A 13,434-nucleotide genomic window follows, 5' to 3' on the forward strand; every position below is an offset into this window, starting at 1 on the left:
ATGCTGCTTTCAGGTTAAATAGCAAAAATCTGTTCACAAATTCCTTTTAATGGCAGACTGTTATCCACAAATCGAATGAGAATATGACAAAAACTGATCTATTTCCAAAATGGATATGTGTATTGAACAATGAAACAGATGGGCCTCTGAAGGTTTCATACTCACATACCCAGCATACAGTCATATGAAAAAGTTTGGGCACCCCTATTAATGTTAACCTTTTTTTTTATAACAATTTGGGTTTTTGCAACAGCTATTTCAGTTTCATATATCTAATAACTGATGGACTGAGTATTATTTCTGGATTGAAATGAGGATTATTGCACTAACAGAAAATGTGCAATCCGCATTTAAACAAAATTTGACCGGTGCAGAAGTATGGGCACCTCAACATAAAAGTGACATTAATATTTTGTAGATCCTCCTTTTGCAAAAATAACAGCCTCTAGTCGCTTCCTGTAGCTTTTAATTTGTTCCTGGATCCTGGATGAAGGTATATTTGACCATTCCTGTTTACAAAACAATTCCAGTTCAGTTAAGTTTGATGGTCGCCAAGCATGGACAGCACGCTGCAAATCATCCCACAGATTTTCAATGATATTCAGGTCTGGGGACTGGGATGGCCATTCCAGAACATTGTAATTGTTCCTCTGCATGAATGCCTGAGTAGATTTGGAGCAGTGTTTTGGATCATTGTCTTGCTGAAATATCCATTCCCTGCGTAACTTCAACTTCGTCACTGATTCTTGCACATTATTGTCAAGAATCTGCTGATACTGAGTTGAATCCATGCAACCCTCAACTTTAACAAGACTCCCGATACCGGCATTGGCCACACAGCCCCAAAGCATGATGGAACCTCTACCAAATTTTACTGTGGGTAGTAAGTGCTTTTCTTGGAATGCCGTGTTTTTTGCCTCCATGCATAACGCCTTTTTGTGTGAACAAACAAGTCAATCTTTGTTTCATCAGTCCACAGGACCTTCTTCCAAAATGTAACTGGCTTGTCCAAATGTGCTTTTGCATACCTCAGGCGACTCTGTTTGTGGCGTGCTTGCAGAAACGGCTTCTTTCGCATCACTCTCCCATACAACTTCTCCTTGTGCAATGTGCGCTGTATTGTTGACCGATGCACATTGACACCATCTGCAGCAAGATGATGCTGCAGGTCTTTGGAGGTGGTCTGTGGATTGACCTTGACTGTTCTCACCATTCTTCTTCTCTGCCTTTCTGATATTTTTCTTGGCCTGCCACTTTTGGGCTTAAAAAGAACTGTACCTGTGTTCTTCCATTTCCTTACTATGTTCCTCACAGTGGAAACTGACAGTTTAAATCTCTGAGACAACTTTTTGTATCCTTCCCCTGAACAACTATGTTGAATAATCTTTGTTTTCAGATCATTTGAGAGTTGTTTTGAGGAGGCCATGATGCCACTCTTCATAGGAGATTCAAATAGGAGAACAACTTGAAGTGGCCACCTTAAATACCTTTTCTCATGATTGGATACACCTGCCTATGAAGTTCAAAGCTCAATGAGGTTACAAAACCAATTTAGTGCTTTAGTAAGTCAGTAAAAAGTAGTTAGGAGTGTTCAAATCAAGAAATTGATAAGGGTGCCCATACTTTTGCACCGGTCAAATTTTGTTTAAATGCGGATTGCACATTTTCTGTTAGTACAATAAACCTAATTTCAATCCAGAAATATTACTCAGTCCATCAGTTATTAGATATATGAAACTGAAATAGCTGTTGCAAAAAGCCAAATTGTTATAAAGAAAAATGGATAACATTAATAGTGGTGCCCAAACTTTTTCATATGACTGTAGTAAGGCACTGGTCACTGCAGACATTCCAGAGTAGTTTGATTAAAGTACTGAAATATTTTGGTGATCTTTCAGTTTCTTTCTCTCTTTATAAATTGTCCTGAAGAGTTTTTGTGATATTAAAGTAAATATTTTATGCTGAGTTGTTTTCAGTGGTCATTGTTTTCCGTTATTTTGCATTTGGGTACGGTTCCCCTTGCGCATATCTTCCGAGTATCGGAAGCGATATGCTAATGACCCTCTGCTGCGAGTGTTAGCCAAGGGTCATGCGTGATGCGATCTTGCGATCGGGTCACAGCTGTGGAGAAAAGGTAAGTCAACACAAAAAAAATAATCAGAAAAGGTAATATGTCTGTTTTTTGGAGATTGATGTGCTGATTCCAAAAATATTCTTAGTTTTCCTCTATTACATAAAGTTTCTGATATACAAGTATTTTTGTTACTAAGCTATTTCTGCATTTTCAGTGTATGTCGTTTTTCCTATGTTAATCCCATTTCTTTGCTTGTCTTACTTAATTGCGAATTTTCTTACAGGGACACACACTCTTTGTTGGACAGGGTCAGATACAGCTTTATTTTATTTCCATCTCCATGAAAGCTCTACCCTTTAATTTACTTTTAAAAAAGTAAAACACCAGCTCCGGAAAGGTATGTACCCCCATCTCCAAGAGGACAAGTCCGCGCCGTATCCGTTCTCTCCATCTTTTTGCTCCACCAGCTGTGACTTGCATTCTAAACAGAAGAAAAACCATGTCAAACCTATTACCAAAAGCCTTCCAAAGGGGAGGGAAGGTGGGAAGCTCAGTCAGCAAATGCTGGAGAAGGATGGGGGAAGGAGTGCAACACGAGCCTATAAAGGCACAAGCAGAACCATCATATAAAAACCCCAACGGGGGAAAGGAAGGTGTGCAGAGAAAACCAAAAGGGGAGGCAACCCAAACCACACCAAAACCCCATATATCAGTACCATAGCTTGGCGAAATCCACACCCCCTACCCCCTACAGACACCCTATTAATATAACAAACCCACACAGGTCGTTCCCCCCAGAACGTTTTACCAATATCACTGGGGAACTGGGGAGTATGCGGACCTGCTGATTTCCATGGCTTCAGGCAGAACTTGAGCCCAGGTGAGACCCCGAATTCCTCTCCATGTTACTTCCACTTCACTGAAACCTAAATTATTTTTTCCCCCGGGTCTGCAGGCAGCTCTCCGCGTGACCCAAAATATATAAACGAATGTCCCAGTAGCCACACCGAAGGGCGTTGGGAACCTAAAACAGAAAACAGTTTAAATTTACAGTTCAGATCGGATGTAACCTGCAAAACAGTCGGACTTCCAGCGCCCAATATGCTTTACCTCGCATACAGACAAACCCGCCCATGAAACCTCGGTGGCTGCACCTATTCTGAAAGAATGAGTGCTAAACTCAGCTGACTGAACACCACAAGCAGCTGAGCAACTTTTATACACAGCCTGAAATTGATACCGGGTCAGAGGTGAACCGTCAATATGGGTTAAGAAATTTGAGCCTGTTACGTGTTGGGAAAGATAATCAGTAACCACACTAAAGTGGCACACTGACCTTTCAGTCCAACGCAGGGGGACACAAACCCCTCTACCATACTGATCAGTATTCGAGCGCCAAATGCGGAAGTGTACAGCGCCGTTTTCCGCGATCACATTGCCATGTCTCTGTGACTATTCTTCGACAATGGAACCAACTCGCTTATGTAAAGAGCAGCAAAAAAGGCTACACAAAAAGTGGTGCCAAACAGTGAGGCCTCAAAATTATTGGGGCACACTACCGTCACAGCAACAATAAGCCAACTATCCATTCTGACATGCTCTTTTTTCCAACCCTTCAGAGCCTGCCATACTGAAAAAGCCTTTGTGAAATCTTCCATACTTCGCAAGCAAAAATGGAAACTCAAACCGCCAAACTTCTTGCTGGCCATGGAATGAAAGACATTCGCGGTCCTGAGATTGAGCAAATATTTTACCACACAACCCATGCTGATCAATCCGAAATAACCTTGCGCCAGCTACCTCACACCACTCATTCCATGCTTTACCGTAATTATTTAATGTGGCTGGTGTTACTGATGATCGGACCAAAGTCATGAAATGTTTGTCACAAGGTCCCATAACAGCGGAGGGCATGGGCTGCCCAGCTTGGACGCTGATGGCATTAGCTGGTGAAAAAACTGAAAATTGAAATGGAACAAGGCATCAGCGCAATTGTTTTGGACACCTGGAACATGACGGGAACAAAACCTAATATGTTGTAAACAGCGGAGAACCAAATGTCTGATTAGAGCTAAGACCGGCAAGGAAGAAGAAGACAGCCTGTTTACGCAATGTACAGAGCCCATATTGTCAGACCAAAAGCATACCTTTTTGTCCAACAACTCTTTATCCCATAACTCTCCAGCTACTATAATTGGAACTAGCTCCAACAAAGTCATGTTGACACAGAGGCCACGGGAGTACCAATCAATCGGCCATTTTTCGTCGCACCACTCATCACCTTGGAGAGCGCCGAAACCCACCAACCCAGAGGCGTCAGTGAAAAAGCCAACTCCTCATTTGCAAACTCTTTTGATTGCCAACAGGTCCTTTGTAGCTGTACAAATTTTTTTTTTACTGACACACAGACGTTAACTAAACCCAGTAGTTTGTCAATTTTTTCTGTGGGAAGTCTAAAAAACATTTCTACAGAATCCAGCTTGATCCTGTAAAAGGTTAAACACCATGTAAGGCCCACCGTTTTTTACACAGACAGGAGTACTCCAAAATGTGGCATCAGGCAACAAAGGGAGTCCAAAAGAAACTGACAGAGACCCTCATTATCCCGGACTACAAATAAAAAAATCATCAAGATAATGGATGATTGCTCCAGAACCCTTCTCAAATCGAACAACCCATTCCAAAAATGAACTGAACAGCTTGAAATAATAGCAGGATATGTAGCAACCCATAGGAAGACATTGTATCATAGTAAAAACTATCATCAAGATAGCAACCCAACAGATAACACTCAAGGTGAATCGGCAGGAGGCGAAAAGCGGACTCAATGTCCGATTTTGCTAACAGCGCACCCCAGCCGGCCCCACACAGGAGAGCAACCGCTCTGCCAAAGCATACATTATCAACCGAGACCTTATCTTTAGGAGTACCATCATTTTTTACCATCATGTCATTTGGAAAAGATAAATGATGTAGAAGGCAAAATTTGTTTGGTTCTTTTTTGGGGACATTGCCAAGAGGAGACACCGTCAAATGTTAAATCAGGGGGTTTGAAAAGAGGCCCATAATCCTACCCAGGGTCGAATCTCTCTTTTTCTAAAACTGATTTTAAACTTCTGGCAAAAGAAGGTTCTGCTGAAAAATAAAGCAATTAAAAAAACAAACCGAAATCCTGACCATAAACTGGCAGCAGCCGATTTATTGGGGTACTGATCTAACCATGGGGACATTGCGGCTACTTTCACTGGTGTCTTTCCCATCAGAAGAGGCGAGCACTCTGACTCCCGATTTGCCGGGCTTGTTACAACGCATGGAGGGGTGTTGGCAACCACACATGGAGCATTCATGTCTGTACTTACACAGGCAGTAAAACCGGCAGTGTTGTTCATTAAAAAGCCAGCACTCCCCAGGCGTCGCATGGCTGCAGCCCCTTGGGGGTGCGAGGAAGAAGGGAGTCCAACAATTAAAAGGGGGGGCACTTTTCTGGACCATATAAAGCGCAGCCAAATATCCGTGGCTTTGACCCACCAACCAATGTCCAGCTGTAATGCAAGACGGCTCCGAAACTACTCATCATATTTAGCCCAAGCACTGCTGCCGTGCACTTTGTATGGCTGTTGATCCGATTTTGCTGCCAAATCTGCCGTACCCAACTCACCCAGCAGCTTCTTGATGGCAACTACTAGCGGCCGCTCAGATCCTGGCGTGCCCCAAGTCCCGCAAAATCAAACTTAACAGACACATTCATACTAGCTGACTCTTGCAGAGAAGTCGGGATCACGCAGACCTGGCTCACCCCACGGGACGGCCCACCAGCTGACGAGGATGGAATTCTCACACGCTGTCTTGACTTGCCAAAGCTGCAGGAGCTTTCATCCAAAGAAGGGGATCTCCAGCGTGATGACCTGGATCGGTGAGACCTTTTATCGCTGGACTGGGAACAATGGGATCTTATATCTTTGGAATCTTCTGACTCAGGCGGGAACAGTAAGATCTTCTGTCCCTGGATGAGCATCTCCGGGAACTTCTTCAGCTATGAGGCTTGGTGACCCCCCGACATGGCAACAGGAGCGGGACCTCGTTTAGCTCCTTCTACGGTACCTGCGACCCGCAGCACCTGGAGCAGCTGAAACGGCTCGAGGAAGGGGGTTATCATGGGCTGCCGGAGGCTTTTTGATGACAGGCTCAACACTATGAGAGTGAGGAGCTAACTCCTCAGCAGACTGGCTGGCCTGGGTGGGTGGAGGGGTTAATGCATCCTCCGCTGAGGAGAATGATTGATTATTATTACTATTCCCCTTCGGGGCGCTTGGTGAGGGGTCACAGAGTACTGCGGTTGCACTCACTGCTAACCGCTTTGAAAATACCGCTGCAGCCATAGGGGTAATGGCTAAACTGCGCACAGGCTAGAAGGAGAGGCCTAAACAGCCTACGCATTGATGGGTGAGAGTTAGGACTGAGTCTCTGCGGCGGGCGGATATGTCGTGCAGACCGCCTGCCTGCTGCACCGACCTGAGATACCCCCGTCCAATTTCAGCACCTCTGCCAGCCGAGCCAGAAAGCCTTGGCTGCGTCCTGCATGCAGGCCCTGACACCAGCTAGGAGCTCCTCGTCAGCCATCCTGCTGGATCAATGCAGGTAAGCTCGGTCAGCAGGTGCTGGAGAAGAGGGAGGGGGAGAAAGTGCAACCTGAGCCTATAAACGCCCAAGCAGAACCATCCTATAAAAACCCCACGGGGGGGGGGGGTAGAGGGAAAGGTGAAGAGAAACCCAAAAGGGGAGGAAACCTGAACCACACCAAAACCCCATAAATCAGTACCATAACTCTGCAAAGCCCACGCCCCCTCCCCCTATGGACATTCTATTAAAATAACAAACCCCTCTTATTTGAAAACACCTAAAGGAGGGAGGAGAAATTAGCAGAATTGAAACACACAAATCTGCAGGGTCCACATCACTAACCAGGTTTGTGGTCTTATACAATGTTATTGTTCTTAGAAACTTGTCACAATGGGCACATACACTTCAATGGTTCCATTTCACATTACCATACACTTTAGTGGGTTCGTTTCACATTGCAATATACTTCAAGGCTGTTCTATTTCCCTCTCTAGGTTTGCACCACTTTCAGAGTCCTTTCTTTCACATACCCGCAGCTCCATGTCCTGTACTCCTCCACTTAGAGTCAGTTCAGGTGCCTCACTGTCCACCCTACTCGAGCCTCTTGCCCCAGATGTTTGAAGAGCTTCTGCGCTAAAGAACTTGTGGAGCCCCTGAGGCTTCAGTCACCACAGAGTATTACAGTTCATTTAAGTTGCAGTATTCACCTCGAGGTAAGGAGGGGGTTAATCACCGGTGTTCCACATTCACACCTGACCTTGCATAAAGCTTAGGAGGCTTCTCTCTGGGGAGCTGTGCTAGGGTAGGCAGGGGGTTGACCATCACGAAGCATGGGAATTTCCCGGTCACTAGGACAACCAGCTGGGGGGCGGCTTCCACTTGGGGTAGAAGAGGAGCAAACACACACAATCTTGAGTCAGTCTACCCGGGACACCAGTTCTGGGACACGACACCTTCATCACTTTTTTTCTCTCCTCTGGATGGGGCCTGCGGCTTGGAGCGGAGTTGTCAGCCAGGTCCCTTACGGCTGGAAGGGCAACTCTAATAAAAAGACTTTCTTCTTCTTTCAAACACTGGTGACTTCTTCTAACCTACCCAGGGTCGACGGAGCCCATCACAGCAGGTGACCAGTACTATCCGGGCGACAGGCACAGCACAAAGAGTGAGTAAGCACACCTGGAACTGCAGGCACTGACTCGGACTCTTATTACTGGCACCGCCGCCCTGCATCTCGGCACCAAACACCATCACTATTCTTCTCATCATCCTCCACGGGGCACGCTCCACCTGTGGGGAGTGATACCATCTCTGGCAGCTACTACCATCCGCCCCGAAGGACAGCGACAGCAGCGGCTGCTAAATCCCTGGCCGTATTCCACAGGTAGCGTAACGACATTCATCCTACTACTACCCCCATCATCTTCCCTCCTTATTGGTGTACACCTCGGGGCACGAAGCTGGGTAGGCCACTGCGACAGCCCAGATCATCACACCAGCCCGGTGACGAGTAACGCAGGTACAAGACACCCCATGCCTGACATTCCCCTGCCCCCTGGGTGCTACATTTTTAGCGTCATGGACAGGATACCGTGCCTAGGCCAAAAGCCTGGATACTATGCGCCTTACTGGACTGTGTTAAATGTTTTGCTTAAAAAGAGCAGTCGCCATTAGTCAAAAAAAAAAGGAGCGTGTCTTCATTGGTGGTACTCGTAAAGAGCACGAAAGCGTGGGTGGAGCCCAGAAAGAGCACCAAAACGAGCCCCACTGCCAGCAGTTGACAGGAAACTGGAGACTGGCCAAGACATGTCGACAGAGGAGAGAGATCAAACCTTCCCTGTTGTCGGGCCTGCAGCAATAGCACAAGCATCAGCTCCAGTACTGCCCTTTACCATGCCGTATCTTCCAGGGGCAACGTGGCTCCCCCAGAATTCTGGGGAGGTATATACCCTGGCTGATTTCAAGGAAAGACTTTACAGTTTATTCCGGGAGTACCATCTAACGGAAGGACAGAAAGCTAGTGTCCTCATCGGTCAATTGACCGGGGCAGCCCAACGTGAAGTCAAATCCTGATCGGAGGCTGATAAAAGAGTGGTAAAAAACATTTTTGCTAAACTCAAGGACACCTTTGAAACAGTACAGCAGCTGAGATAAAAATGCGGTTTTACGGATGTAAGCAAAAGGTGCAAGAAAGTATTTGGGACTATGCTTTAAATCTTCAGGAGGCAATAAAAGCAGTTCAGCAGGTGGACCCGGAGGAGGTGAAAGATGTGAATCGCCTGCTGACTTACCAATTAATCGAGGGGCTTCTGTCCGATACCCACCGGACCCACATGCGCATTGTGTCCATGCAAAATCCTTATCTTAGTTACGCAGAGTTCAAAGACCGGGCCATCTGAGCTCTGCGCGAACCGATATGATATGATAAACTCAAAAGTTACCGTGACGTTTAAGCATATGCCTCCCTAATGTGGGATGAAACCTGTTAATAAAAATGTTCTTCTTTTTCTATTTTGCAGTTTAAAAAAAACACAAAAACCTCTGATGTCCTGTAGCTTGAGGACGAGCTACGGTTAACCAAGGGGAAATGTGACGCCCCAGGACTATCAGGTCGTCACAGGGTATTGCACAATCTGCCCTCCCGTGCAGTATACACCTCCCTCTTGGTTATGGGTCCCTAACCATATGGTGTTGCCTACATCAGCTAATCAAATCCTAGATACACCCTGCAGCACACCCACCAGACACACCAGTGGACGGCTTGAGTGGAATAGAGTCACCCACCTGGGGGGTCAGGGAGGGGAGGTGAGGAGTGTAGTCAGTAGTAAGTCAGAGAGTCAGTAGTGAGGGTGGTAAGAGTAGCCCTCGAGCTGTGAGGAGCTCTGAGGAGGTCGGGAGCGGGGACTCCCATAAGGAAACTGTCTAGGTGTCAGACGGTGTTCTGGGCCTCGAGCAGTTGGACCCCCGGTCACAGGGGATCGTGGCAAGGGGCTTGGGTCTGTCGAGCAGGATGGCCTGTGGCCTTGCACCATCACTGGGCTGGGACCAAGGCACGATGGGGTACGTGGACCCTTCTTAATGGACTGAGTGAGTACAAAAGTGATCCCTGCATCCCACGGCCTTCTCCCCACACCGAGTCCCGAGGCATTCCCCCTACCCATGGAGGGTTCTAACACCTTGCTACCCCGTTCCATCATCCCCGGGTACGCCCAATTGCAGTGGTGGTACTCCTAATTTCCACATACCACGGGTGGTGTCACGAACTCTGTAATCCCTTGTAAATACCCCCCTTCATTTGAGAGGCCGCACGACCCCGGGTCCGGAAACCCTTGAGCCACTGAGATTCCCGATCCGAGCAGCTCGGCTGCTGACATGGGGGCGGCACACTGGCACCAGTCTATTGGGAATTGGGGAAAAATGGGGATTAACTGGAATGTTTTTATTGTTACCGGCACTGGTCTTCTGGGTCCCTGGTGGTAGGCCCTGCATCCTGGTGGGGATGCAGTACCTTGTAGCTCCCTGATGGCTTCAGGGGCGCTACAGTACCATGGAAGAAACTTGTCAGTCAGAAAAACTATATACTTTGCAGAGGTCATTTTCACACCTTCAGGAACCCTAAAGGGGCCTACCAGATGTCTCCCCATGATTCTGGCCCAAAACATGACTCCTCCAACTCCTTGCTGACGTTGCAGCCTTGTTGGGACATGGTGGCCATCCACCAACCATCCACTACTCCATCCATCTGGACCATCCAGGGTTGCTCGACACTCATCAGTAAACAAGACTGTTTGAAAATTAGTCTTCATGTACAGTATGTCTGAGCCCACTGCAACCGTTTCTTCTTGTGAGCACTGGTTAGGGGTGGCCAAATAATAGCTTTATGCACCACAGCAAGCCTTGAAGGATCCTACACCTTGAGGTTCGAGGGACTCCAGTGGCACCAGCAGCTTCAAATATCTGATTGCTGGTTTGTAATGGCTTTTTAGCAGCTGCTCTATTAATCTGATGGACTTGCCTGGCAGAAACCTTCTTCATTCTGCCTTTATCAGCATGGACACGTATGTGCTCAGAATCAGCCACAAATCTCTTCACAGTACGATGATCAAGATTAAGTTTTTGTGAAATATCTAATGTTTTCATCCCTTGTCCAAGGCATTGCACTATTTGATGCTTTTCGGCAGCAGAAAGATCCTTTTTCTTTCCCATGTTACTTGAAAACTGTGGCCTGCTAAATATTGTGGAACATCCAGTTGTCCTTTTATTGGGTTCACCTGGCAAACTAATTATCACAGGTATCCGAGATTGATTTCACTGATCCAAAGAACCCTGATACACAATACCATTAATGAGTTTGATTGAAAAAAAAAAAAATCACTATGACACTTAAATCCAATTTGCATAATAATTTGGAACATGGTGTAGATACAGTACCAAACCCAAGTTTACTGCTTAGATATGGTATTAGAACCAAGCTTACTGCATATACTGTATATGGTAAAAGAACCAAGATTACTGCATAAATTTGATACCTGAACTAAGCTTACTGCATAGACATTGTACCAGAACCAGGCATACTACATACAGTACCAGATTTAAGCTTACTGCTTAGAGATTTCTCAGGGGAAAACTATTCTCCTTGCGGAGAAAGACAAACCAATCTGGAGGAATGAGCCTACAACCCAGCCTCCTGTTTCTTCTTCAGTAGTATATGCATTATAATATCAGTGGATCCCGTGGCTGTCTAACATGCTAATTTATACAGTTTAGGTGGTCATAGGCTATTCAGGCGGGCTGTTTAGGAGGCTGATATATTATAAAACGCTATTTTGACCCTAAACATGTACTATTGAATCAGCCTGGGGGTCAAATTTTCCCCTGCTAATAACCCCTGGTTAATTGATGCAAAAACTATCAACCAAATGAACTCATTCATTCAGTATCTTATACATAAGGCCACCTAACAACCTAATTTTCGTAGAAGACTAACTTGACTTGAAACTGGATTGGCAATGATGGAAGAAACATGAAAACAAGCCGAGCAGCAGTCAAACTGTGTCATTCACCATCTCAGGCAGTGGTATATTTCCGAGCAGTTAACGCTAATCAGAGGGATTGTGTATATTCTATGGAAGGATGCAGGTGTTATAAAGTATTGTTCTGCCCATTTTTTTGTATCTGTGTATTCCAGCACAGCTCTGCTGGGGACTCGGTTGTTGTTAATCACCATAATCATCCCAATGTTTGGCATAATTGTAGATAGTATGAGATAGAATTTAGAGAGGAAATCTGTAATAAGAAAATGGGGGAATGTAATTGACTATGAGTAAAGAGAGAAAGCAAATTGTTCTTATAGAGCCTGGTTATCTGCCATGTTAAAGGTAAAAGAAACAATGCATCTTAGCCCCTTAAAGGGGATCTTTAATGAGGTCAAGTTTGGATGGTTTTTGTTCATAGTTTATTCCTGCATCATCCTTGAGTATTAAGTGTTTTTTTTTTCAAATCTTCCAAATAGATCTGTGCGTCCCCCATGCCTGTAGCAGCTGAGCTGCTCGGATCCGGACCCGCTGTGTGGCTCGAGAGATCCTCCGGACCCGGGGGTCACGCGGACACGCCAAATGAAAAGGGAAACGTATTTATACGGGGTTGTTTGTAAAATGTCTGTGACGCCACCCACGTTCTGTGGTGAAAGATGGCACCACTGCTGGTGTTTTGGGGCACCCCGGGGGGAGATGTAATGGCAGCTGGATGTTAATCCCTCTGTGGGTAGGGATGGTTGCCCCGGGGTCAGGTGTCTCTGTGCAGGGGATGGCGATGGCAGGGGCCTGCGTGCCCGGACGTACCAGGGGATGTTTGGTTACTCACAGTTGAATAAATCACATGAGTCTTTTGGTAAACCAAGGTGCTGGTAGCCGGCCGCCGCAGCCGGTTGTACTCTGGTCCCCCACCCGGGCTGGTGGTCGCCCTCTTTTCCCTCTGCACTGTTTTTGCTTATGTTGGACTTCCCGGTATGGAACATGGGAGTCCGATCCCGGCTTGTTATGTACCTGAGGAGCCGTGCCCACTGACGCTGACCCGTGGGATCTATCGGGCTCCAGCGGTTGCCCTATACCTCTCTGTGGGTAGTTGTCTGCTTTTGGGACTTTGGTTGCGACAGGACCTAAAATCCTGCCCTCAATTGGTTAATTAGCGAGGCCGTTGGTTCCGGTCCTGGCTTCAGGGTCCAAGTACCCCCTCTGTGCACGGTTTCCGGGTCGGTATTCCGGTGTCGGTACCGGCGGGCTCCAACTCTGTCCCGGTCCACCTCAGATCTCCTGCTGCCGTCTTCCCGTTGCCTGCTGACGGGGACCACCGTCTGCCACCTAGCCAAAGCACCAGAACTCCGACCGTGGCGCTTGTCAAATCGAGCTTCACCTCCGCTCGAGCTACACCTAGCCCCAGCCTCCACTCCTCTCAACTCGAGCTCCAGACTTGAACTACAAACTGGAGCTACTTGTTTTCCCGCCCCGGGCCATCTAGACCCCTAGGTGGGAGTTTCCTAACTGCCTAGTCCCGCCCACTGGTGTGCCTGTCTTGCCCTGAGGGGGGTGGCTAGGGTTTCAGGTCGGCTGTATGTTACCTTGGTGAGGGAAGGTGTTATGCGGGGGCCTATGTGTGACCACCTGGTTTTGCCAGGGCGTCACAGATCCAGACATATGTTTTTTATTTTTTCTATTTGTTATTTAATTGTAATTTTTATTGTCTTT

Source organism: Anomaloglossus baeobatrachus, chromosome 3 (genome assembly GCF_048569485.1).
Source record: "Anomaloglossus baeobatrachus isolate aAnoBae1 chromosome 3, aAnoBae1.hap1, whole genome shotgun sequence".
In the NCBI taxonomy this organism is placed as follows: domain Eukaryota; kingdom Metazoa; phylum Chordata; class Amphibia; order Anura; family Aromobatidae; genus Anomaloglossus; species Anomaloglossus baeobatrachus.